Source organism: Triticum urartu, chromosome 6 (assembly GCF_003073215.2).
Source record: "Triticum urartu cultivar G1812 chromosome 6, Tu2.1, whole genome shotgun sequence".
Classification (NCBI taxonomy): domain Eukaryota; kingdom Viridiplantae; phylum Streptophyta; class Magnoliopsida; order Poales; family Poaceae; genus Triticum; species Triticum urartu.
Window position 1 is genome coordinate 265,449,599 of NC_053027.1, and position 27,918 is coordinate 265,477,516.

The window sequence follows — 27,918 nt, forward strand, 5'->3', positions numbered from 1 at the left end:
TTTGGGCATCAAGATGGATCAAACAAGCATGGCACAATGGAACAAAATGGAGAGCACATCATGATGAACATTTTTGTATATCATGCATGCAAAACGGAGCTGCGGTCATGGAGTTATGATGCGATGAACAGGGGCTCAAAATACTGCAGAAAAAGGACTTAGAGATATTTTACCCTCCGGAAAAGTCAACGGGGACGGAGAGATCCTAGGACGGATCCGGTCGTTTGGTACGCGAAACTGGTGGATCTGGTCCCGGCAACCGGATCTCGCCGGAGACGGCGACCGGGGACGACGCCGCAGCGGCCGGCGACGAGGAGGCGGAGGGAGGCGGTGTCGAGGCGGTGGCGGACGGGCGTGCGGCGTGCGGAACCGGCGAGCGGCGGCGACCGGGCCGGCGGTAGCGGCGCGCGGTGGTTGCGGAGGGCGTGGGGCATGCGGCGACGTGAAGGGCGGTGGCGCTAGGCGCGAGGTACAGCGGCAAGGGGCGGTGCTACGGGAGCTGGGCGGTGCGGCCGCGGCGGAGGCTCGCCGGTGACGGGCAGCGGGCGGAGGGCGCGGGGGCGCACGGTCGGTCCGGGCGGGCTGGCCGTGGGCCCGCAGGGCCACGGCGGCGGAGGGAGAGCGAGGGCGCGGGGGCGCCGACACGTGGCACAACGCAGTTGGAGGCAAGCAGCGGCGAGGTGACGTGGCAGCACTGGATTGGCCGGAGCAAGGTGGACGGCGGACATGTCCGGTGCGGTGGATGTGTCCGGCTGCATTAGGATGAATATGGCTAGGGTTTGATCCGAAATTTCGGGGAGATGCACATATTTATAGATAGAGGGAGCTAGGAGAGTCCAAAAGAGGAGCGGTTTTCGGCCACGTGATCGTGATCGAATGGCCGAGAGGATAGAGGGGGTTTGGATGGGTTTGGGGGCTGACTTGGAGGGGTGTTGGGCTGCAACACACACAAGGTCTTTACGGTTCCCCGGTTACGTTGAAGTATCAAACGAACTCCAAATGGCACGAAACTTGAAAGGCGGTCTACCGGTGGTGTATCAAGGCCACTTGACAAATCTCGGTCCATTCCGAGAAAGTTTAACACCCTCTCATGAAAAGAGACAAAATGGGGCATCGGAGGACGTGGGAGTGTCAGATTGCAAAACGGACAACGGGGAAAATGCTCGGATGCATGAGCCGAACATGAATGCAAATGCGATGCAAATGATGACATGATATGAGATGCATGACATGAACAAAATGCAAAACGAAAACAAAACCCAACCACAAAGGGAAACTCACATCGCATCTCCGGAAAAGGCAAGGGTCGGAGTTACAAATATGTAAAGTTGTATCTGGGGCATTACAAAAACCTTCTTTTTACTGCCCATAATGAGTTGTGTTAGATGACAATGTCTGGATCTTTTCCTTTGTAGTGGTTGGCAAAACAGTTTACTCAAGATTATCTCTCAAACTACATGATTGGTCGGCATGTAAATGTTAAAGTATTTATACCAGAACACGATGATTATCTAGATGTTTTCATGAAGACTGTGATGGATGGGCGGTCGGTCATCATAAGTGGTTGGACTAGAGTCGTGCGTGCCTTCTGCATGGAGGAGGGCACAATTTGGGCATTGCGCTTCACCTTGTTCATCAACCAGAATGTATTTCGCCTCTTTCTTTACCGTCTTTAATAATACAAGTATACAACTATGGTTCATCATTCTTTATTTGGTTCTTATGTAATTCTTGAACATATGTACATATGAATCGAATAATGCATTGGTTATTTGAACCTGATGGATATGAATAAAGCTATGGCATACATTCAAATTCAAATTCAAATCAGGCACAATTTGAAATAGCAGCAATTAAATTATGGTGGAATTACACTCTCCAGGTCGTTATGGCACACACGGTTGGTAAAACACAAACGTGTGCGATATACACCATAATCCGAGACGGTTCACAGAGAGGAAACATGTGCAAGCAATCACACAATTGCCATTTGCAAAACTAACCATTTGTGTTAGTTGCCTTATCGTACACGATTTGCAACCACGAACTTTTTATGATGAAGTATGCATAGCAAACGTTGCACCACAGAATAGTGTGTGCGATAGTTGTCGTGTACGACGATGTTACGATGGTCCAATGTTTCTTAATCCTATCCGAAACCCGTACGACGATTAGCTAATCTCCTTAATTAGTTATCGCATACGGTTTGGGAAAGCAAATGTGTGTGGTTGTATTTTTATCATACACATTCTATAATAGTGAAACGTTTGTGATGGGCCATGCATCGTAAACATAGCACCACAGAATACCGACTGCGATGGCAATGCGAGCACAAACGAGTAGGAGTTCTGTATATGCATCTTGGCTCCCTATCCCGGCGTTTTTGGGTTCGCGTGGGATGGACCCCCCTATCGCCGTCACTCACTAGGCGACGGTTCCAAATGCCGTCGCGGAAAGGGGTTAAAAACCGTTTGTATAGCACCGACACATACCAGTGAGTGCATTACGAGGTATCACCCTCGGCACTTGATAATAGCTCTGTAGAGTCGTACAACTAAAGGGGGTGAGGTGAGAGGACAAGGAAACAGAATCTGGATGATCGACCGAGAGACATTTAGCACTCTTCTTCTAATGTTCTCCTTGATGTGCTAGCGTAACACATTTATTGATATGGTTTGGTATCTAGGACATCAAGTAAAAGGTCGGACTTTGGGAATACAAGAATCTATAAGGAGCAACTTCTGGAGTATACCCTATGAGATCCTTATGGGGAGGTGGCAAACTTCTTCAAGCAAGATACTACAATAATAGGTCTTCCGGTTGGGTGTGTTGGCCACGACATCCACTCTACCGGTTACAGAGAGACCAATATTATAGCTCTTGGGAAATGTTCCAACCATCACATCTGCCTGAGATTCAGATCTGGTTGGTGTCAGGATATTCCAGACTCATCGAGTCTAGAAAGAAAAATTGAAGTTTGCAATAGAAATCGACGAGATGACATTGTGAGATTCTCGGGAGATGAACTATGATAGCAAGCTCCAAAACATGAGCTGGTTCTGCTACAACATGTGAACACGCTGTCCCAGACAAGCATGACCACATAGTAGTCTTACAATAAAACACTACCGAGTTCTGATTAGGAACCATCATTGAAATAACGAAGTCTTGTGCATGTCCGTCAGGGCCCTTCAGGAATATCATTTAAACTTCTTATCCTCGAACAAATCAATCAGTGGCTTCATGTGCTAGGGATACATATAGAATGAAGGGTGCAAGTCTCCAAACCATATAATACTTCACACATGTGCATGACTGACTTGGGATGATTCCAGAGGAAGCAAAACTAACTTTCTCGAATTCACGGCGGCAACTTTCACCAAATGCACGTGAATCAGAGGTAGTCACTTCTTTCATCCAAACATATGCTTCATGAACGAAACACGAAGAAATTATTACACAAGTTTCCAACACTAGCTTCATGTCCAACAAAATCATGGAGAAGATAAGGATGTTGTCGATGGGCTCAACAAGAAACCATCCAGGCTTCCATATAGATGTAATTCCACAATTAAGTGAACACGGTGATAGCATTGGTCAGACCAAAGGATGTAATGGTGTATGCCCGAGGGATCAACCACGAGTAAGAAAACATTACGAACATCGTTGGTTCTGATTTGATCTGATGTTTAGCCCATACTCAAATCAAAGATTGGTTAAGACAATACCACCGACAATTGATCACGAGGATCAATCGATGAAGATATCATCTTTCTTCAACACACACACACACAAGATATCCCTTAGAGATGAACTAAGTTAAGCAAAGCTTTTACCTTCCAACTCTCCAAGTTGTTGTCTAGCTCAACCAACTAGCTCAGGGATATCCAACACAGATTCTTGGAGAAGGGGTGATTTATAAGAAAACCAACTTGATCACGAGCTCAACATAACATTCAAGGAACAACCTGGTGATACTTCTGAGAAGATAATCGGAAAATCATGAACCACCGATATGTTATTAAGCTCATGAATAATCTTGCTCTTTAGGCAAGACGATATGATCAAAAGAGCGAGGAATTAACATAATCCAAACTCATTGATCGGAGAGTGCACCAGGAAATATGGACTAGGTAGCACGATCAATCTTAGGATGATGATTCAGTAACCAACACGCTAAGAATGACATTATCGTCCATTAACCACCAAGCAACGGGGTTGCCAGGAGTATTGATTTCACACATCACGGTTCACTTGTCGGTATTCCGGTTGCAACAACACGGAACCGAAGAACGAATGATGATGGCGAGAAGTATCACTGCATCAAGAATTCATAAGAGTTGGTCCAATTCTCATGACATTTCTGACATCAAGAGGGAAATACTTCAGGGTGGAATAGAATCAAAAGCTGGATTGGCATTTTGATCTATGGAATACAACTTCTTTGACCCAATCCTAGATATGGATGAGGTACTGGAGTTTGTTTCTCCTAGTCATTTTGAAATAGAACGGCTCGACGGACCACAAGAATAATAGACACTGACGAACACGATGGCACAACTATTCCTGACTATCACTTGATAGACGGATGTTAGGATGCACCTAAAGAGGGACAACTCAAAGGAACATATGTTTTTCTGAGTTGTGGATGCATAGATTAGTATGTTGAGCAAAGCTCAACATTTTTCTTCCAGATAACCCATGCAGAAGAGGGAGGACTGGCACATTCACAATTTTTGAATGGAGAACTCATCTAGAGCACTCTTGTTGTGATCATTGGCTTAACGAGTTTCTGCCATAATGGTTCATGGTATTTGGAAGAATGATATATCACGGACCTCAAAGACTATCACAAAGGTTACTAATATCCTAAAGGAACTAGCAACACTATCAACATGAGGTAAGTAGGGTGAATATCGGGTTCAAGAACCCATGATTAGAATACCTACTAAATAAATGGCATCACGGGATGCTTTGAGAATAATGGCCAGAATCATCACACGGAGGATACAAAGCATTGCTAGATTACTGAGTGGTTCTCTAAGACACCTAGGGTCATAATAATATCTCCAACATATATGTCGAGGCAACAGAGTACCTCAACTCACCGATTAGTGTGGTTGAATTGGCCCGAAGGGACATCGGGAACGGAAAGAAAGGATTTGCAAATGCATCAGACTATTTAGAATCCTGGGATTTGCATAGTCACTTAACAACACCGTAGCAAGGTTCTGGTTCAACTAACAACATACTAAAGTAGTAGAAACTGAACTGAGGCCTGAAACCAACAATCGTAAGATTCTACGGATTAGTAACACGTGAACCTGATAGAGAGATGAGATCCTAGTCCTTAACCCATGTAGGAAAGAAGAGGATGACTCAGATCAGAAGGGCATAAGGTAAAGGAGTAAATAGAGCCTTACGTCCTTTTGCACAATCAATTCCCCTACATATAACTAAAGCATTTCTAGACTCAACTTCGACCAGTTTGGCTTGGTAATCCTACAGGCAGTCAGGCTATGATACCAAAGTTGTCAGGACCCCGATCCTAAGTCACACTGATCTAGCATGTAACACATCATATCACTTTGCGCCCTCATGCACGGTATTCCCACGGGTGCCACCTTACCTGGCCCGGGACCGTTTGCGCCTTTTGGCTCACGTATATGATAGTGTCGCTAGCATCCATATGACAGAGAACCCGGGCCGACATGACTAGTCATGAACCCAAAGTGGCACCGACTTACGGGGCCAGGCATACATGAACCAGCATCGAGCATGTCGGTCATCAGCATGTGAATTCGGGCTGTAGCAACTGGGCTAACAGGACTCTGGGAACCTAGGCTATAGCAGGCTAGTAGGACTACGGAAGTCATCGCCTGACATTTCCCCGAAGGGACAGACACAGGAATGAAGTGGATCACATGCCGGCCAGTCTAAGTGTTTCGGAGCAGTAGTAACTGGGCTAGCAGGACTCCTGTAAACCGGGCTGTAGTAGATTACCATGGCTCAGTGGAAGCACTAGACTACATTTCCCCATAAGAGATGCTACCAAGGATAAACAACTAGGTTGTCGGATCCCACACATACCAATCATTTCAATCATACACACAATATGCTTGATATGTGCAAATACAACATGGCATCACAACAAAACTCTACGACTCAAAGTATTTTTCATTAGGCTCCGAAGAGCTAGATATTACAAACATGGGTCTGATGACCCAGCATTCAAGCCATACAAGCAACAAGCATATGCGGAATCTTAACATGTCTGAGTACATACATCTACAAATGAAAAAGGTTGAGAAGACTGACTATCTACCAGATCCTACCGAGGGCATAAGATCGTAGCTGAGGTATCAAGCTAAACGTCGAAGTCCACACAGAACCACTAGCGAGACTGAAGTCTCTCTGCAAAAATATAAATTAAGCAAACGTGAGTACAAATTTACCCAGCAAGACTTACATTAGAACTAACTACAAATGCATCATTATCAATAAAGGGATGGTGGGGTTTAACTGCAGCAAGTCAGCTTTAACTCAGTGGCTAACCTGAACTACTACTGGAAGTAACTCGTTTGAGGTGGCGCACACGAGTCCACATATTCACCAATCAATACACCACTATGGATCCACTCATGTCTCCCTATGAGAACGCCATCCTTAGCACTCACGCTTATCTTGCGCATTTTAGAGTACCCACTTTCACTTGTCTATGAACTGTATAGGCAACCCAGAAGTCCTTTACCACGGACGCGGCAATTCGAATAGATCATTTATAACCCTGGAGGGGTGTACTTCTTCACACATGTTTCCACCACTTAGCGTCTGCACACGACATGTGCTCGGCAGACTTCAAGCGAAAGCCAACGTGGGTGTAGACCACGACCTAACTAACCACACAAGGCTAGTCCATGTTTATCGCCTATTCAAGTTCCATCCATGAGGTGATCCGGCCAGGGTTTCGCTCACAGCCCCAAACTATGTGTACAGGGTTCCACGACACCAAACAAGCGCCCGGCATACCCGGCCGCGGTGTATCTACCGCATCATATCTCACCCCTAGGGTCAGCGCTACGCACGGGCTCCAACACATATCCTACAAACACCAGAAACTAGTTGCAACTCCCTGACAGGGGGCAAGTGCAGTTAGTAAGTCGAGTGGGGTCATATTTCAGGGCCCAACATGTGGTAGTAGCTGTTCATGGATCACAAACACAGAACTCAGTTCCTGAGGACGGTTTCAATGAGACAACCCACCATGTACTCCTACATGGCCTCTCACCTCTACCTTTACCAAATCGTGTTCACACACTTAGCTCACACACGGTAGGACGTGTTCATCACCATTCCAATTCATCCCCGATCAATCAAACCTAACTCAACTCTAAGCAGTAGCAGGCACGACAAACAAGCATGAATGAGTAGGCACATCAGGGCTCAAACAACTCCTTGTCATGCTAGTGGGTTTCATCTATTTACTGTGGCAATGACAGGTCATACAGAGGAAAAGGGGTTCAACTACCACAACATGTAAAAGTTTAATCGTTGTTGTCCTAATGCAATAAAAGAGAGCAGGAGCGAGAGAGCGGGATTGTATCAGAATGAATAAGGGGTTTTTGCTTGCCTAACACTTCTGAAGATGATATAGCTCTTCATCGGTGTCATCAAACTCATCGTCGGAACATACGTCCACCGAAGGGGAACAACCACCGGAAAACAAGGAAGGACACAATCAATGCAATGCACAATATGATGCATGATCATGACATGGCAATATGAGTGTGTTGGCCTAATGCAACTACATCCAAATGGGTTTGGGTCATTTTGAACCAAAGGTTCTATCCCAAACTCAAATTATGAATTTAATTAGTGCATTATCATGTTTTGCACTAGAGAGCAAGGTTAAGTTGCTTTATCATTCATGAAACCAGTACAGATGGATAGATTGGATTTTTTTGATCATTTTTCATATATAAATCTTTGTATTTGGAGTTACAGATTAATTACTATGATTTTTTGAAGTTTAAACATTTTATGGAATTTCCTAAATATAAATAAATCCAGAAAATATTTGGTGTCAGCATTGCCTCACTGTGACGTCAACGGCGCGGTCCAGGTCGAACCTGACCAGTGGGTCCCATGTGTCAGTGGTTAATTAAACTAACTAATAAAATTAACACTAACCTAGGTTAATTAGCAGGGCTGGCCCCACACGTCAGTGATCTAGGGTGGTCAAACCCTGGTCAGACGGGGTCAAACCCCCCGAGTCAACTCGCCGGAGTTGACCCGTGGCTCATCGCGGCGACGCCAGGGACGGCGGAGGGCGTCGGGATTCCTTGTCTGGCGACCAAATGGCCGGCGGAGGGCATCTACGTGCTGCTGGTGAAGTCACGCATCGAGTGGGGCAAGCGGTGTGTGTGGGGGTGGCCGGAGTTGACGGTGGCGAGCTCTAAGGTGGCGGCCAGAGTTCGGGTGAGCTCGGGTTTGGCGTTATGGAGCTCTACAGGTGGCAAGGAGGGGTGCACTAAGCCAGGGGACATGGCCAGTGGCGAAGAGCTCTCGGCTCCGACGACATCGGTGTTAGAGGAAGAAAACGAGCCAGGGGAGAGGGATCGGCAAAGGAGCTCACAGCGCGTCGAATGGAGTCCTTCGCGAGCTCGGGGAGGCACTGGAGCGAGCGGAGCAGCGAGGGGGATCTCCGGAGGCCGGTGATGAAAACGAAGATGGTGGCATCACTTCAGGCGTTCCGCGGGCACGTGACTTGGTGGAGAGGGCTAGGGTGTCTAGGCGAAGCTCGTGGGAACGTCGGACAGGCGAGGGGGAGGCGGTGGTTGTGTCTACGGTGAGCGGCGACGATGAGCTCTGCTTGGGCAGAGAGGGAGAGAGAGCAGAGGAGGGGAGGAGCACGGAAGAGAGTGAGAGAGTTCCAGGGGGTGTGTGCCGTCTCCAGGGACACCCAGGCAGTCGAGGGGGGCACGCAGGTAGAGTGGAGGTGGCCGGCGTGTGGCTGCACGCGCCGTCCTCCTGGCAGGGGAGGAAGACGACAGAGGAGGAGGCGGTGGTGGGATGGCTCTGGTGGGCGGCACAGGTAAGCCAGGTAAAACTCTTTCTCTCTTTCATTTTCTGTTTTCTATTTTTCTGCTATTTTGTGGCTTTATTTAAAATACTAAAACTAACTCAAAAATCATGAAAGTACTCAAAGCCACTGTTTGGAATATCTCCAACAGTAAACATTTCAGTTTATGATTATTTAGAGATTTAAAATATTTTATAGCATTTAAATGCCTAAATGCAAATACTATATGATTTAATTCAGTGACCCTCTATTTTCCTAGAAAAGTGTGCACCATTTTTGTCACAGGTTCTAGACCAAGGCAAAGATGATGAACATCTTAGAAGGGCATTTTGGGTTCAGTGAAAATGATTGTATTTGGACCCTAGTTGAATTTCCTTTGCTGCTAGGGTTTATCAGCCCCCATTTCAAAGTTTCATAAAATTTAGACATGATGCATGGAGGCTAATGCAAAGGCAGGCAAGGCCTGAACTAGGGCTGTGACAACATTATAGCTACAACCCTAAACCATAATGGCATAATGTTTAATAAAGCACGTCTTCTGACAGCTTTTTTGGTGAAACGTTACGTGTCGCCTTTTTATTATTTCTAACCATTATTGGCCTTCCGCTTCGTGTTTCGAGGCGTGGCCTATAATGACACGTCTTATCAAAGCAGAGACCGTGCCCCCCTATTACGGAATATTCATCAATACGGGTTTGGGTAATCCAGCCGCGCTGTTCGTGCGACCCCTTGCGAATAGGCGAATTTTAAGGCTAGTGGGGGGTGCTTGATATTCACTACCTATATAAGCGGATAAAGATCCATTCTTTACCTCACGCCTTCTTCCTTCCTCAGTCTTCCTATCCTTGAGCTCCAATGCCCAAGCTTTCAGCCTTTCCAACCACTCGACTCTCCCAGCCATGTACGGATCTGGTTCACAGGGCAAGTGGGTGGCCTCCTTTGTCAAAGAGAAGGACATCAAGGAACTCTGGGAGGCAAAGTATTTGACCGCGGAAATCACACACCGACTCCCGGCCAAAGAGCAAATCATCCCCACAGAGGAGCCCGGTGAGAGGGTTGTCGTCTTCCCCCACTTTCTCCACGGGCTAGGGTTTCCACTCCACCACTTTGTCCGCGGACTCATGTTCTATTACAAGCTGGATTTCCACGATTTGGCTCCAAACTCCTTCCTTCACATCTCGGCGTTCATCATCATGTGTGAGGCGCTCCTCCACATTTCTCCACACTTCAGCCTATGGCTCAAGGTTTTCAATGTGAAGCCGAAGGTGGTTGACGGGCAGCATGCTGACTGCGGCGGCACCATGGTGAGCAAACTCCCCAAAACCACTTTGCCCAAAGGGGCCTTTGTGGAGATCGTGAAGGTGTGGCAGCAGGAGTGGTTCTATATCACCGAGCCTCGAGGTACCAAATGGGCAGCAGCCCCTGAATTTAGATCTGGGCCTCCCATGCGGCTTGCGTCTTGGACCAACAAGGGTCTAGACTGGGGAACGATCGACGAAGTGACGATGCTGCAAAAGCGAATCAAGAGCATGATAAAGAAACACATCAGTCTCACCGACGTGATTCAGGTGATGCTCTTCCGTCGGATCCTCCCATGCCAACGCTGACCTCTCCGCATGTGGGAGTTTAATCCGGACAGCCCCCGGACCTTGCAGCACTTCTTTGGTACAACCCATGAGGAGATCTGGAAATTGCTTTTTAAAGCCTAGAAGTCATGGACGGAGAAGATCGAAGATATTGGTCTTAACAGCACGCATCCGGCAACTGAGGTAAGCTTCTTTCTTCCAAACATAATTTCGATCCATAAGTCAAGGGGTATACTGAGATACCATTCCTTTATTCAGGGCTAGATAGCGAAGGCAGAGCAGATCAGGTGTCCGGCACCGCTACTGGAAAACCCAGCCAATCCCTTGCTGACGAGGATGCTGCTCCTGGCGTCATATCAGGCACAGGAGAAGAAGGCTAAGAAGAAGGGCAAGGAGGCAAAGCGACCTTCGCTGCAAAGGTACTTCGGATGCTTTGTCCGAAGATACCGAAGCTCTCTCCTCCCACGAGGGAGATGAAGACGAAGAGGAGGAAGAGAGCAATTCTCCTCCTAAGGTGAGGAAGAAGAAAAGGGCGGCCTCCGCAGACCTAGAGGCGGAGGCGTCCAAAAGGGGGAAGATATCCCTCTCGGATGGCTCGGACTCGGATGCTGAAGTCATCTCCCAGCGGTGCCCCAGGGCAAAGACCCTGGCCGAATCATAAGCTTTCAAAAATGCTGCACATATATCTGGTCTTTTACAATTTGTAAGATAACAAATGATTATGCGTTCCAGTCCGGCCCATGATCTCCCTCAACAATCATCGTCAAGATGGTGGAGATGGTGGAGAGTGAGAGTGAGACGCCTCCGCGAGCTTCTCCGCCACATGCTGTGGATGACACCGAGGTGTTATCCCAAAGGACTTCTCCAGGCCAGGAAGAAGTGCGGGAGGTCGTCAAGATGGCACCAGAGGGTAATGCCTCGGCTACCGAAAATGTGGGGAACCCACCCATATGGGGACTAATGACGGGGGCCATGATCAACCTGGCCCCGAGCCGAACACCATTCCAGAGACTAGTACAACTCTGGAATCGATCAGGCAACCCCCTTTGAAGGAGGGGGGAGCGATGACTCCACCGGCAACCTCCATTAATCCAGAGGCGCTGGACACTCTGACGGAAGTACTTCAACGTGCTTCTGTCGTAGAAGAGTAGCATACCCTGATGGGCTCGGTGGTTGAGAAGATTCAGTCCGCCAAGAGCGGGCTGAATGAAGCCTTTACCAGCCTACTGACAGGCTTTGAGGTATGCGACGTAAGACACCTTTTATATGAGAAAACTTGTGCATGTATACAGATAGTAGCCCCTGAGACTATGTTCGGTTTTGGACAAAGCCGAACAGAGGATCAAATGAATATCTCAGAAAGTGACGTACATATCTATCGAATGTACATGCTTCCCTGTTGGCAGCGACTGCCTAGGTCGCTGAAGTTTCCGAGCTCAAATGGAAGCTAAAGCTGGCCGATGACGACCTCGACCGTATTAACAAACAGTTCAATGAGGCACAAGGTACATACTTGTACGATTGAATTTATATTTTGGGAGTTTTAAGCTAACACACTTTCTTGTGTAAATGATTTGAAGGTAGTGCGGTCGAGGTTGAGACTCTCAAGGGCGCCCTTCCACAAGTACAAAAGCTAGAGCAGGAAAGTAGGGCAGCTACTGATAAAGCAGTTGCAGATTTAAAGGCCGAACAGGCCACCCGCCATTAGTATGAGGAGAGGTGACCGAAGTCGAGCAAGAGCTCAAAGATGTAGTTCGTAAGTGTGAGGGCTTGGAGAAGGAGAATAAGGCTCAAGATGTCGAAGTCTCCAAGGCTCTTTAAGAGGCCAGGGAGGCGCGAACTGAGTCCCGGGCGGCTCGCGAGGAGATCAAGCAAGCTGAGCAGATAGCGGCTGGTAAGCCCTTTCTTTTTAGATTAAATTCGGTAGTCAATAGTATGCCCCACTTACTCACTTGTGGGGTTCTCCAGATGCATTTGCGGATCTTCTGGGGAGCGCCCCTGACGCTACGAAGTTTTTCCAGGCCCAAGAGGGGAACACGACAGAGAAACTCTACTGGTCGCAATACCTGGCACCGGAGCGTCTAGCGCTGTTGAATGACTAGATGATGCAGCTGGCGGAGCTGCATAGGATGTTCAGATTGGCCATGAAGGACATCATAGTCCGGTTATGGCCAGCCGAACCCATTCCTGGCAGCTACTTCGGCTTGGTCAAGTGGCTTATCGATGCCCTATCGCGAATTGAAGTTGTTAAGCGCTCCTCGTGTATTGCGGGTGCCCGGATGTCCTTTACCCGTGTCAAGATGCATTGGGAAAAGATGAAGGCCGCCGTCGTAGCAATTGAAGGGTTGCCCGAAGGCAAGGACTATCGCAAGCCAGAGCGCTATTTTGAATATGTCCTAGAAGGAGCCCGTTTAATAGAGGGTGAATGCTCAAAAGATATGATATTTGAATGAATGAACCCGAGCTACACAGACTTCTTTGTATAATATGCTTCATTTCTATCGCAAATTATTTTCCTCCTGTCCGGCCGTTTGTTGTATCTGACAGTTTACCAGTTGTCGGCTTCAGCCCCCACGTAGATACTACGGGAGTGTTCGGAATAGCACGTGACCACTCTTGTCCCAACGTCTGGGTCCATAAAAGAGGTGATCGTGCAGCGAACGAGGCAATCAGACTATGCGGCTTTACAACTTTGACTTAGCCATAGGAGTTTGACAATGGGATTATAGGCTTAGCCCCTGGTGTTGTTCGGCTATCCGAACTTGGGTGATTTTATACGCCTGACCGGGTGAAAGCTAGTCCTTCATGTGATACAGAAAAAATCGCGAAAAGATTTAATAAGTCACCGAACCGCTGACCAACTCTTGGCATATCTTGATAGTCAGTTTTCGTCTTTCTCTAGTGAGGTGTTTGACTGGACGAGCCAGAAACACAATCGCAGTAGTTCTCCCTTTACTACCTTAGCCGAACAAGAGGAACGTAAGGTGGTAACCACAGGAGCCGGGCAACCCAACTATTGACCAAAGACATGATTCGGAGCCGTTGCATATAATGCGGTATTCAGGACACCGAAGTGTACTACGAAAGTGTTTGGACTTTTTGCTTTTGAATATTTGTGGCCGAATAGAGCCCCTGGAAATTAATGCCAATGTGTATATGTTAATCAGTTGTGAAGACGGGATACAAATTATGGAATAGGCCAATACCGAATAAGGCAGGACAAAACTTTTTCCGCTATATTCTGATCATACGTCAGACGTTCTCTTATAGAGAATGCCATAATTATGAAGGCTATTTTACATGCCGAGAATTCAAGGGAAAGCTCTATACAGGTCCTAAAAAGGAAAAGGTGGTCTTGATGATCCTTTGGACACTTGCCGCACATCTGCGCCGCTTTTCACCTTGATGTAGGATCCTTTGAGAGGATCAATTGATCGAGGATACATAAGGGGCCTAGAAAAGGGCCCTTGGTACCATCGAAAAGTGATGTGGGTTGCAAAGAACCTAAAAAATAGAAATAATAAGAAAATGGGAGAATGTGAGAGTCCGAATAGGGTCGAACCGTATTGTGGACTTTGTTTTTAGTGTGCCTCCGTCCTCGCCCATGGTACCTTTAGTGCATAATTATGTACGCGTGGTACGTATGCCGCAATCAGTTTGGGGTTTTGATGGAGGCCGAATTGCTAATCTAGCTCTGGACGAGTTGGACTGTCATTCTGTGGGGTAGATCGGACTTGCTTGACCGTGTCCGGGGGCTTGACTGCCGATGTAGTATTCGGCTTGATAAGGCCACCTTCTACTTCAGCTGCTAGGGCCGCGGTATGCTCCTCAGTATGGAGGGAGCGCTCCGTGTTTCCATTGAGTGTTATGACTCCGCGTGGTCCGGGTATCTTGAGCTCTAGATATGCGTAGTGCGGGACTGCATTAAAATGGTCGAAAGCAGCTCGTTCGAGCAGTGCATGGTAACCACTACAGAAAGGGACTATGTCGAAGATCAAATCTTCGCTTCGGAAATTATCCAGTGAGCCGAAGACTACCTCCAGCGTTATTGACCCTGTGCAGCAAGCCTCTACACCGGGTATTACTCCTTTAAAGGTGGTCTTGGTGGGCTTGATCCTTGAGGGGTCAATACCAATTTTACGAACAGTGTCTTGATAAAGCAGATTAAGACTGCTGCCGCCGTCCATGAGGACTCGCGTGAGATGGAATCCGTCGATGATAGGGTCGAGGACCAATGCAACCGAACCTCCATGACGGATACTGGTTGGGTGGTCTCTGCGGTCAAAAGTGATCGGGCAGGCTGACCATGGGTTGAATTTTGGGGCGACTGGCTCTATGGTGTAAACGTCCCTTAGTGCGCGCTTGCGCTCCCGCTTGCGGATATGCGTGACATAGATCATGTTCACTATTTTTACCATGTGGGGGGGGGGATTTCTTTTGCCCCCTGTGTTTGATGGGTGAGGCTCATCATCATCCTCGCTGGGTGGCCCTTTCCCCTTATGTTCGGTGTTTATTTTACCTGCCTGTTTAATGACCCAGCAATTTCTGTTGGTATGATTGGCAGGCTTGTCCAGGGTGCCATGGATCTGGCAATGCCGATCTAGTATTCGGTCCAAACTAGATGGACCATCTTTGTTTCCTTTGAATGGCGTCTTCCGCTGATCGGGTTTAGAGCCACTCAATCCGATGTTGACCGCCGTGTCTTCAGTATCATCATTGTTGCTTCGACGCTTGTGTTTGTTGCGTCATGGCCTACCGTTGCCATCTTTGGCTTCAGAGGTGTCGGGGTCACTGGTGCTGTTGCTTCTACAAGCTAGCCAGCTATCTTATCCCGCGCAAAAGCGGGTCATAAGTGCGGTGAGGGCTGCCATGGACTTCAATTTTTCTAGGTCGAGGTGTCGGGCAAGCCACTCATCACGGACGCTATGTTTGAAGGCCAGGAGGGCTTCGGTGTCTGAACAATCGACAATTTGGTTCTTTTTAATTAAGAACCTGGTGCAGAGCTTCCGGGCTGACTCTCCGGGTTGTTGGACTATATGACTAAGGTCATCAGCGTCTGGAGGTCGAACATAGGTACCTTGGAAGTTGTCTCTAAAGGCATCTTCCATATCTTCCCAGCTACCAATAGAGTTCTCTAGGAGGCTGTATAACCAGTGTTGTGCTAGTCCCTTGAGCTTTAGGGGGAGGTACTTGATGGCATGGAGATCGTCACCGCGGGCCACATGGATGTGGAGAAGAAAATCTTCGATCCATACTGCGGGATACGACGTTCCGTTGTATGATTCAATTTCACGGGTTTAAATCCTTTTGGTAACTGGTGCTCCATTACCTCATCAGTGAAGCATTAGTGGTTTGCGGCACCTCTGTATCGGGAAATGTCGCAACGGAGTTCGGATGACATCCGTATGCGGTTCTTGGCCTTGGTGAGGTTATGCCTGTCAGGCCAAGCCTGATGGTCGTCTCTTGCGTTGGGGCACGTCCCCTTGATACATAGATTGATCTTGTTTGGCCTGCTCTATTATTCAGGTCTTGTCATAGATCATAGGTATATCCTGGAGCCGCTATCTCTCTGCCCTTACGGCGAGGTGGTGCGGGTTGGTGTTCGGTGTGGGTGGCTGCTTTGTCTCGCCCACGTGGTGGTCGTTCTGGTTCATCAGCATGGTCATGTTTCGACGGGTTTGGCTTAACGGCCTCGTCGTCGAATTGTGGCAGTAGCCGGCGCTTCGGATAAGTTGTTGTTGGGCGTTGAAGGCCATATTCTTCGGCAACTAGGACCTGAGTCCATCTGTCATTGAGCGTATCCTGTTCGGCTTAGAGCCATTGTTGCTTGTTTTTTTAGGCTTCTTGCAGTGGCGATTAGCTGGCGCTTAAAGCGCTCCTGCTCGAGTGGTTCCTCTGGCACGATGAAGTCTTCGTCGCCGAAGCTCACGTCATCCTCGAAGGGCGGTAGGTAATTACTGTCTTCCGAGTCCTCGTTCCCGACCGGATCGTTGGTGTTAACTTGTCCCTCCTCCACATCGTTTTGTTTGGATGTGGGCTCGACAGGGGATTCGGGGTCTTCGGCACCCTCTGGAGTGTTATCATCTCCGGTGCCGGTATTACTATCTTTGCGATGACGTGATTTTGAGCGGTGCTGCTGTCGTCAATGCTTTGGAGGTGCCTCAGCAGGCTTGTCCTCAACGGGATCCTTCCTGCCGTTGCCGTCATCCTCTTTGGGTGTGTCCACCATATGCACGTCATATGTGGAGGTGGCCGTCCAACACCTGGTAAACGGCGGGTCTTGGCCTTGTTCGTCTCTAGCATCATCGTCCATGCCGTCGATGTCTTCGGAGGCGTAGTCCAACATGTCAGTTAAATCTTTGACAATGACTATGAAGTGGGTGGTGGGTGGGGCATAAAATGCCCTACTCCCAGCCCCTAGTCTGGGCTGGGCGTAATTCGAAGGTGATTCCTCTATGATGGTGAGGGATCGCATTAAGTCCAGCGTCTCGTTTAAGAGCGAGGTTTGGACGGGGAAACGAGAGTCCATGGAGCTAGAGTCCGGGGGCGAGTCCGAGCTTTCAGTAATATGAGGATCCCGGTCTGATTCGGAGTTCGTTGTGGAAACAATCGCCTCCGGATCTTTGATAGCGCTGTTTGTAGTGGTGAGTCCAGTGGGCTCCAAACACCCATCTTCGTACCTGGCGGTTTGCTCCGGATCTAAGGCCAGAGCGGTGGTCGGGGCCGCAAATCCTTCGAAGATCAAGTCTCCTCGGATATTGGCGACATAATTTAGGTTCCCGAAACTGATCTGATGACTAGGGGCGTAGCTATAAATCTATTTGAGGTGACCAATCGAGTTGGCACACAAAACAAAGTCGCTGAACATGAAAATCTGGTCGGAGAGGAAAACCTCCTCAGAAACAGCATGATTGCTGACGATCAAATGAGCCATCGATCCTTCCATTGACGGCACGGTGAAACTCTCAATGAAATCACCGATGTCGGTGTCAAAACCTGCGGATCCCGAGTAGGGGATCCCGAACTGTGCGTCTGAGGATCGAAGGAAACAGGAGACAAGGGTGACACGATGTTTACCCAGGTTCAGTCCCTCTTAATGGAGATAAAACCCTACGTCCTACTTGATTGTATTTGATGAGTATAGGGGTTACAAGAGTCGATCTACCTCGAGATCGTAATGGCTAAACCCTATATGTCTAGCCTATGTGATTTGTTTCAGCCTCTATGGACGAAACCATTCGGTTTGAATAGACATCGGAGGGGTCTAGGGTCGTACAGAGTCGGTTTTACAAAGAAAGGAAATAATACATCCGAACGCTAAGCTTGCCATCCACGCAAATAAGAGTCCCATCCGGACACGGGGAAAGGCCTTCTGCCTTCTCTCTTCACGGCCCACCACTCCAACCCATATTGAATTGTCCGGACACCCGAGGACCCCTTAGTCCAGGACTCCCACATAAACCCACTAGGGCGCCCCGCAGACCCTGAAACTGACGCCATAAAATCCTATTTTTCCAGAAAAAAAATCAGGGAGAAAGAATTATCGCGTTCCATGATACGGAGCCGTCTCCTGTTCTTTATCGGGAGGCTAGATCGGGAGTCTGTTTGGGGCTCCGGAGAGGGGGATCTTCGATCTTCATCATCACCAACCCTTCTCCATCGCCAATTCCATGGTGCTCCCCACCGGGAGTGAGTAATTACTTCGTAGGATCGCTAGTTAGTGAGGAGTTGGATGAGATTCATCATGTAATTGAGTTAGTTTTGGTAGGGCTTGATCCCTAGTATCCATTATGTTCTGAGATTGATGTTGCTATGACTTTGTGATGCTTAATGCTTGTCAATTTGGGCCCGGGTGCCATGATTTGAGATCTGAACTGTTTATGTTATCACCATTATATATATGTTCTAGATCTGATCTTGCAAGGTATAGTCACCTACTACGTGTTATGATCCGGCAACCCCGGAGTGACAATAGTCAGGACCACTCTCGGTGATTACCATAGTTTGAGGAGTTCATGTATTCATCGTTTGTTAATGCTTTGTTTTGTTTCTCTATTAAAAGGAGGCCTTAGTATCCCTTAGTTTCCTTATGGACCCCGCTGCCACGGGAGGGTAGCACAAAAGATGTCATGCAAGTTCTTTCCATAGCATGTATGACTATTTACGGAATACACGCCTATGTTATATTTATGAAACGGAGCTAGTGCAGTATCACCCTAGGTTATAACTGTCACATGATGAATATCATCCGATGAATCATCAATCCAATGCCTATGAATTTCTCTTATATTGCTCTTGCTAAGTTACCACTGCTATCATTACTGTTGCACTTGCTACAAAATTACTGCTATCATTGTTACCGTTACTATTGCTGCTGCTACTATTATCATAACTATCATGCTACTTTGCTACTGATCACTTCGCTGCAGATAATTAATCTCCAGGCGTGGTTGAATTGACAACTCAGCTGCTAATACTTACAAATATTATTTGGCTCCCCTTGTGTCGAATCTATAAATTTGGGTTGAATACTCTACCCTTGAAAACTGTTGTGATCCCCTATACTTGTGGGTTATCAGAGATATATAATAAAGAGTTGTTTGAGTTTTGTTTCTTCACTTATTGTTTCAATAAAAGAAAAAGAAAATAAGTGAAAAGATCATATGCTAATCTTATGGTAAGTAGTGACATCACATAAGTAAAAATATAAGTGGTAAAATTTATTGGAGATTGACAGACATAGCATTGGTCGATGATGCAATTCCTGAAAGAATTAATAAGGAAGAGAAGATTCATATGCAAATACACTATCTTGGAAGTCTTTTATGATTGTGAGCCCCCATTAAATATTATATGCCAAAATTGTTGACTTTGGACAAGGAAGACAACATAATGATTTATGTTTGTTCATATTCACATAGAAGTTATATTGTCATAGATCCTCGATGCGGATTGAACTACGTCGGTATTTCCCCAAAGAGGAAGGGATGATGCAGCACAGCTACTGTAGGTATTTCCCTTAGTGGTGAGACCAAGGTTATCGAACTAGTAGGAGAACCGCACAACACTACGTGAACGGTACCAGCACACAAAGAACAAATACTTGCAACCCGACGTAAAATAGGGGTTGTCAATCCATCGCGGTAAAAAGATAGATAAAATTGTAGTAGATTGGATAAATAGATCTCGCGGGAACGCGGGATAAAATGAATAACAATAAATTGCAGCAAGGTATTTTTGTGTTTTTGGATTAATAGATCTGAAAATAAAAGCAAATAAAAACATATCTCAAATGCAAATACGATAAAGAAGAGACCCGGGGGCCGTAGAATTCACTAGTGGCTTCTCTTGAGAAAAATAGCATACGATGGGTAAACAAGTTACTGTTGGGCAATTGATAGAACTTCAAATAATTATGACGATATCCAGGCAATGATCATTATATAGGCATCACATCCAAGATTAGTAGACCTACTCCTACCTTCATCTACTACTATTACACCACACATCGACCGCCATCCAGCATGCATCTAGTGTTATTCAGTTCATGGAGAAATAGAGTAATGCAATAATAATGAAGACATAATGTAGACAAGATCTATTCATGTAGGAATAGACCCCATCTTGTTATCCTTAATAACAACGATACATATGTGTCATTTCCCCTTCTGTCACTGGGATCGAACCCATCACAAAGCATCTCTTCCCGTGACAAGAAAATCGATCTATTTGGCCTAACTAAACCAAAGAATTAAAGAAGAAATACGAGGCTATAAGCAATCATGCATATAAGATATCAAAGAACTCTAATAACTTTCATGGATAAAAATATAGATCTGATCATAAACTCAGAGTTCATCGGATCCCAACAAACACAACGCAAAAAGAGTTACATCAAATAGATCTCCAAGAGACCATTGTAGTGAGAATCAAAAGAGAGAGAGAGAGAGGAAGCCATCTAGCTACTAACTACGGACTCGTAGGTCTACAATGAACTACTCACGCATCATCGGAGAGGCGCCATTAAGGATGATGAACCCCTCTGTGATGGTGTCTAGATTGGATCTGTGGTTTCTAGAACTTGCGGCGGCTGGAATTGTGTTTCGTCAACTCCACTAGGGTTTCTGGAATATTCCAGTATTTATAGAGCAAAGAGGCGGTGCGGGAGGCCATCGAGGTGGGCACAACCCACCAGGGCGCTCCTGGGCCCCCAAGCGTGCCCAGGTGGGTTGTGCCCCCCTCGGAGAACCACTCTGGTACTTCTTTGGCCCATCGTGTGTCTTCTGGCCCACAAAAATTCTCCAAAAAGTTTCGCTATGTTTGGACTCTGTTTGGTATTGATTTTCTGCGAATAAAAAGCAAGCAAAAAAAACTGGCGCTGGGCACTATGTCAATAGGTTAGTCCGAGAAGAATGATATAAATTTGCAATAAAATGATTGCAAAACATCCAAGAATGATAATATAACAGCATGGAAAAATAAAAAATTATAGTTTTTATCATAAGGGGTGTCACCAACGTTTCTATAATTTTCGTTTGTTCCAAGCAATTATATTATAACCCTAGGATGTTTTAAATCTATTGACATAGTGCTCAGTGCTAGTTGCTATTTTTGCTTGTTTCTTACTTCGCAGAAAATCCATACTAATCGGAGTCCAAACATAGCGAAATTTTTTTGGAGAATTTTTATGGACCAGAAGACCTAGGAGCCCAGGCGCGCCCTGGGGGGTTGTGCCCCCCTCGGTGGCCTCCCGGACCGCCTCTACGCCCTATAAACCCTCAAATATTCCAGAAACGCTAGGGAGTCGATGAAACACAATTCCAGCCATCACAAGTTCCAGAACCACGAGATCCAATCTAAACACCATCACAGAGGGGTTCATCATCCTCACTGGTGCCTCTCCAATGATCCATGAGTAGTTCATCATAGACTTACGGGTCCATAGGTAGTAGCTAGATGGCTTCCTCTCTCTCTCTTTTGATTCTCAATACAATCTTCTCTTGGAGATCTATTTGATGTAACTCTTTTTGTGGTGTGTTTGTTGGGATCCGATGAACTTTGAGTTTATGATCAGATCTATATCCATGAAAGTTATCTGAGTTTTCAATCTCTTATATGCATGATTATTTATAGCCTCGTATTTCTTCTCCGAATCTTTGGTTTAGTTAGGCTGACTAGATCAATTTTTCTTTCCATGGGAAGAGGTGCTTTGTGATGGGCCCGATCATGTGTTGTTCTTTCCCAGTGGCACAAGGGGCAGCAAGACACGCATGTATTTGTTGCTATTAAGGATAATAAGATGGGGGCTATTCCTAGACGAATAGATCTCGTCTACATCATGTCTACGTTGTTATTGCATTACTCCGTTTCTCCATGAACTTAATACACTAGATGCATGCTGGATAGGGGTCGATGTGTGGAGTAATAGTAGTAGATGCAGCTAGGAGTCGGTCTAGTAATCTTGGACATGATGGCTATATATTTATTGTTGCCTGGATATCATCATAACTATTCGATTTTATATCAATTGCACAACAGTAATTTGTTTACCCACCGTGTGCTATTTTCTTGAGAGAAGCCACTAGTGAAATCTATGGCCCCCAGGTCTATTCTTTATCATGTTTGCTTTCCGATATATTATCTTCCACTTTTATTTTCATATCTATTATTCCAAAAACCCAAAAATACCTTTCTGCACTTTTTATTTGCATCTTTTGTTTCGCGTTCTATCGAGATCTATTTATCCAATCTATCACAATTTTTATCCTGTCAATTTATAAGTGTTGGGTTGCAAGTATTTGTTCTTTGTGTGCAGGTACCATTTACATAGTGTTGCTTGGCTCTCCTACTCGATTGATACCTTGGTTTCATAACTAAGGGAAATACCTACTGTGGTTGTGTGCATCATCCCTTCCTCTTTGGTGAAATACGGACGTAGTTTAGGCGACATCAATAGGAATTTCTGATGCCATTGCTAGGGAGGCATGATCAGCATCTATCAGGTTCCTAATCACAAATCTCATCTCCTGGCAATTTACATTATTTGCCATTTGCCTCTCGTTTTCGTTCTTCATTTTCTCGTTAGCTCTATCTTTTTCTTGAACTTGTCATCATGAGTGATTTTGGTATCGCAGAAACAGATGATGGCCTAACTCCTAAAATTGGACGATATGGCAATCTGGATGCTAAAACATTTGTTTTGGGGCAATTGAATGTTATGGGAAAAGAACATATCCAAGAATTTTTCAATTGTGTTGGAAATTTGACTCTTGACGGTGCTCCGATACTTAAAAGAACTAAATCCTATGCGGAAGCTATTTCAGCACACCAGTTCTGAAACTTGAAAAAAATATTTATACCCATCATACTTTGCAAAGATTGTTTTATGAGCTACCCGTTATAAAGAATCCCAAAGCTAAAAAGTTGGCTACCCTTGTTCTTATGAATGAATTTGATTACTTAATACGTGAAGCTAGGGAAATGTTTGATTTTTATGGTATGAACCATGAAAAACCGGTGATAGATGAGATCCTTTATAATAGCGATTATATGTTGAGACATTTTCTTGGAAATAATCATATTTTCCATGAGAATCTTAAAATGGAAATCCCTGTTTTAGATATAATCCAACAAGTTTTCAATGATGTTAATCAACACTATTATTGGATTCATGCTGAAAATCAAAGGGGATATGTTGATAAGCAACTTGATAACGCTAAAGTTTCTATGGATAATGTGTTTCAAGTTATTTTTGCAAAACCTCCTGACAAAAACACATCTGAGGAAAATAAGGAGAAAGATCATAACACTTGAATCTATGCATTATGCCTGGCTAGTGGCATAAAATGATAGCGCTTGTTGGGACACAACCCAATGAATAGATTTTATTTTTGACTTTTTATTTCTGTTCTTGAGTGTTTGCACAAGTATGCATCTATTATGATTGTGTTTTTATGTTCTAATTAGTGTTTGTGCCAAGTAAAGCCTTTGGGATTATGTTTGGTGATAGTTGATTTGATCTTATTGGAAAACAGAAAATTTTGCATCGAGTAAAATAATTTTAATAAATCACATTAGTGATGAAAAATTATGATTTTTTATACACATGATTGATATACAATTGCCTAAATTGTCCTATTATTTAGAATTTTTGGAGTTATAGAAGTATACGAAGTTTTCAGATTGCTACAGACTGTTTTGTTCTTGACAGATTCTGTTTTCTTTGTGTTGTGTGCTTATTTTGATGAATCTATGGTTTGTATTGCAGGATATGAACCATGGTAAAGTTGGAATACAACAAACATAATGCAAAAAATAAAATGTGAATGGGTTTGCAACAGTACTTGGAGTAGTGATTTGCTTTCTTATACTAACAGATCTCATGATGGTTTTGTTGAGTTGTATGATTGAAGTTTTCATGTTTTTGGTGAGATCACGATGGATGAAGGAATAAGGAGTAAGAAGAGCCTAAGATTGGGGATGCCCCATGGCACCCCAAGTTATTATCCAAAGAGAAACAAGCAACTAAGCTTGAGGATACCCCGAAAGGCATCCCCTTCTTTCTTCTAACCATGAGTTTTTCTTGGAGTGTCTTGTATTATATGAGTCTTTGCTTATTTTGGTTTTTAGTTTGTGTCATCAATCCTTGCTCAACACACCTATTTGAGAGAGCCAAAATTATGCTATGATTTGTTAGAATTTCTCTCTATACTTCACTTTAAAAAAATTGAGCTATGGAATTCCTCTATTGCTTCACTTATATCTTTTTGAGCACGGTGTGCTTTAATATCTTTGAAGAAATTCTCTCATGATTCACTTATATTATTTTGAGAGATGAAAATTGTATATTCATGTTCTTCACTTAAATTTGTATGAGTTATCAAAAAGCAACATATGAAATTAGTCCCAAAGTGATAGATATTCAAGAGGGATATAATAAAAACTTTCATGAAGATCATTGGACAAAATAAACTTGATTCTTTGTAATAGTTTTGCGATATGATGATAGTGATATTTGAGCCATGTTGGTGAGTAATTATGATTTAGTAAGAATATTGGTGTTAAGGTTTGTGATTCCCTATGCAAGCACGAAAATCAATAGTTATGCAATGAAATTACATCCTACTTGTGGTGCATTATTCGGTGTTAGTTATGCATAATGCTTGCTTACGTGTTTTTTCTTTTCTTGGTTGGTTGCTTCTCAATCTATTTGCTAGCCTCCACTTTTACTACGTAGAAATAGTACTTATGCATCCAAAATCTTTAAACCCAGTTTTGCCATATGAGTCCGCCATACCTACCTATATGTGGTATTCTAGTGTTGTTCTAAGAAAATTTGCGAGTGCATCTCTAATTTTCAAAATAAACTTTCCTTTTTGTGTACTCGTACCGCACATGAAGCGGCACGGGGTGGCCAATATTTTCCATGCTAGATGTGTTATTCTAAAGATGAGTGTCTATTCACTTGTCATTACATGAGAGTACAACGGTAATAGGGATGCCCAGTCCCGAAATGAAAAAGAAATTTACTTTATGTTGTCAAATAATAAATTCCTTGGAAATTGTTGGTATGGAAGGCACCCGTGGATACTGATATGTCTCCAAAATTCTGTTTTTATCATTTACCTACTCGAGGACGAGTAGGAATAAAGCTTGGGGATGCTGAGACATCTCCAACGTATGTATAATTTTTTATTGGTCCATTCTGTTATATTATCATTCTTGCATGTTTTACAATCATTTTATAGCAAATTTATATCATTTTCTAGGACTAACCTATTGACATAGTGCCCAGTGCCAGTTGCTAATTTTTTCTTGTTTTCTACATCGTAGAAAATCCATACCAAACGGAGTCCAAACACAACCAAACTTTTTGGAGAATTTTTTATGGACCAGAAGACCCAGGATGGGCTAAAGAAGTACCATAGGGGAGGCCCGAGGTGGGCCTGACCCACCAGGGCATGCCCAGGAGCCCAGCCGTGCCCTGGGGGTTGTGCCCCCGTCGGTGGCCTCCCGCAGCGCCTCTTCGCCCTATAAATCCCCAAATATTCCAGAAACCCTAGGGGAGTCGATGAAACAAAATTCCAACCGTCGCAAGTTCCAGAACCATGAGATCCAATCTAAACACCATTACGGGGAGGGGGTTCATCATCCTCATTGGCTCCTCTCCGATGATGCGTGAGTAGTTCATCATAGACCCACGGGTCCGTAGACAGTAGCTAGATGGCTTCCTCTCTATCTTTTGATTCTCAATACAATGGTCTCTTGCAGATCTATTTGATGCAACTCTTTTTGCGGTGTGTTTGTTGGGATCCGATGATCTTTGAGTTTATGATTAGATCTATATCCAAGAAAGTTATTTGAGTTTTTGATATCTTATATGCACAATTATTTATAGCCTCGTATTTTTTGACATGGGAAGACGTGCTTTGTGATGGGTTCGATCGTGTGGTGTTCTTTCCAAGTGACAGAAGGGGCAGCAAGACACGCATGTATCGTTGCTATTAAGGATAACAAGATGGGGGTTATTCCTACATGAATACATCTTGTCTACATCATGTCATCGTTCTTATTGCATTTCTCCATTTATCCATGAACTTAATACACTAGATGCATGCTGGATCACGGTCGATGTGTGGAGTAATAGTAGTAGATGCAGGAAGGAGTCGGTTTACAAATCTTGGACGAGATGCCTATATATTGATCAGTGCCTGCATATCGCCATAACTATTAGATTTTATATGAATTGCCCAACAGTAATTTTTTTACCCACCGTGTGCTATTTTCTTGAGAGAAGCCACTAGTGAAATCTACGGTCCACGGGTCTATTATTTGCCACTTTTATTTTCAGATCTATTATTCCAAAAACCAAAAAATATCATGCTGCACTTTTTATTTGCATCTTTTATTTCATGTTTTATTGAGATCATTTATCCAATCTATCTAAATTTTTATCTGTCAACTTGACAATTTCCGGCCGTTACCCGAAAAGGGATTGACAACCCCTTGTAAATGTCAGGTTGCAAGTATTTGTTCTTTGTGTGCAGGTACCGTTTACATAGTGTTGCTTGGTTCTCCTACTGGATTGATTCCTTGGTTTCATAACTGAGGGAAATACCTACTGTAGATGTGTTGCATCATCCCTTCCTCTTTGGAGAAATACCGACGTAGTTCAAGCGACATCAAGCACTAAATATGGACTTGATTCTGAGATAGTAGCTTCTTTCTGTGAATCATTTGCTACTCATGTTGATCTCCCTAAGGAGAAGTGGTTTAAATACCATCCTCCCATTGAAGGAAAAATAGTGGAACCCATTAAAGCTGAAGAAGAAACCGTTATTTATAATGTTGATCTGGTTATTCCTACTACTTATATTGAGAAACCACCTTTTCCTTTTAGGATAAAAGAACATGCTAAAGCTTCAGTTGTAGTCCGTAAGAGTTATACTAGAACACCTACACCCCTTGAACAAATTAAAGTTGAACCTAGTATTGCTATGGTTAAAGATCTCTTGGTCAATAATATTGATGGGCATGTTATTTATTTCTGTGATGAAGCTGTTAGAGTTGCTAAACCCGATGAAAAAGATAAACATAGACATGTTTTGGCATGCTTGTTGTCTCTGTTAAAATAGGAGATCATTGTTATCATGGCTTATGTGATTTGGGTGCTAGTGTGAGTGCAATTTCTTTTACTTTATATCAAGAAATTATGAACGGTATTGCACCTGCTAAAATAGAAGATATTGATGTTACAATTAAGCTTTTTAATAGAGATACTATCTCGCCAATTGGGATCGTTAGAGATGTTGAAGTCCTGTGTGGGATAAATAAAATACCCTACTGATTTTCTAGTTCTTGGTTCCCCACAAGATGATTTTTCCCATTATATTTGGTAGACCTTTCTTAAACACTGTTAATGTTAAGATAGGTTGTGAGAAAGAAATTGTTAGTGTGAGTTTCGGGGATGTGTCCCATGAGTTTAATTTCTCCAAATCTCGTAGACAACCTCCTAATAAAAAACTCCCTAGTAAATATGAAATTATTGGTCTTGCTCCTATTGTCGTGCCTCCTACTGATCCTTTCGAACAATATTTGCTAGACCATGAAAATGACATGTTAATGAATGAAAGAAATGAATTAGATGAGATATTCTTTAAACAAATGCATGTTTTGAAACACAATTTGCATGTTGAGACTCTTGGAGATCCTGTACCACCCAAGAGTGTTCCTGTGTTCGATCTTAAACAA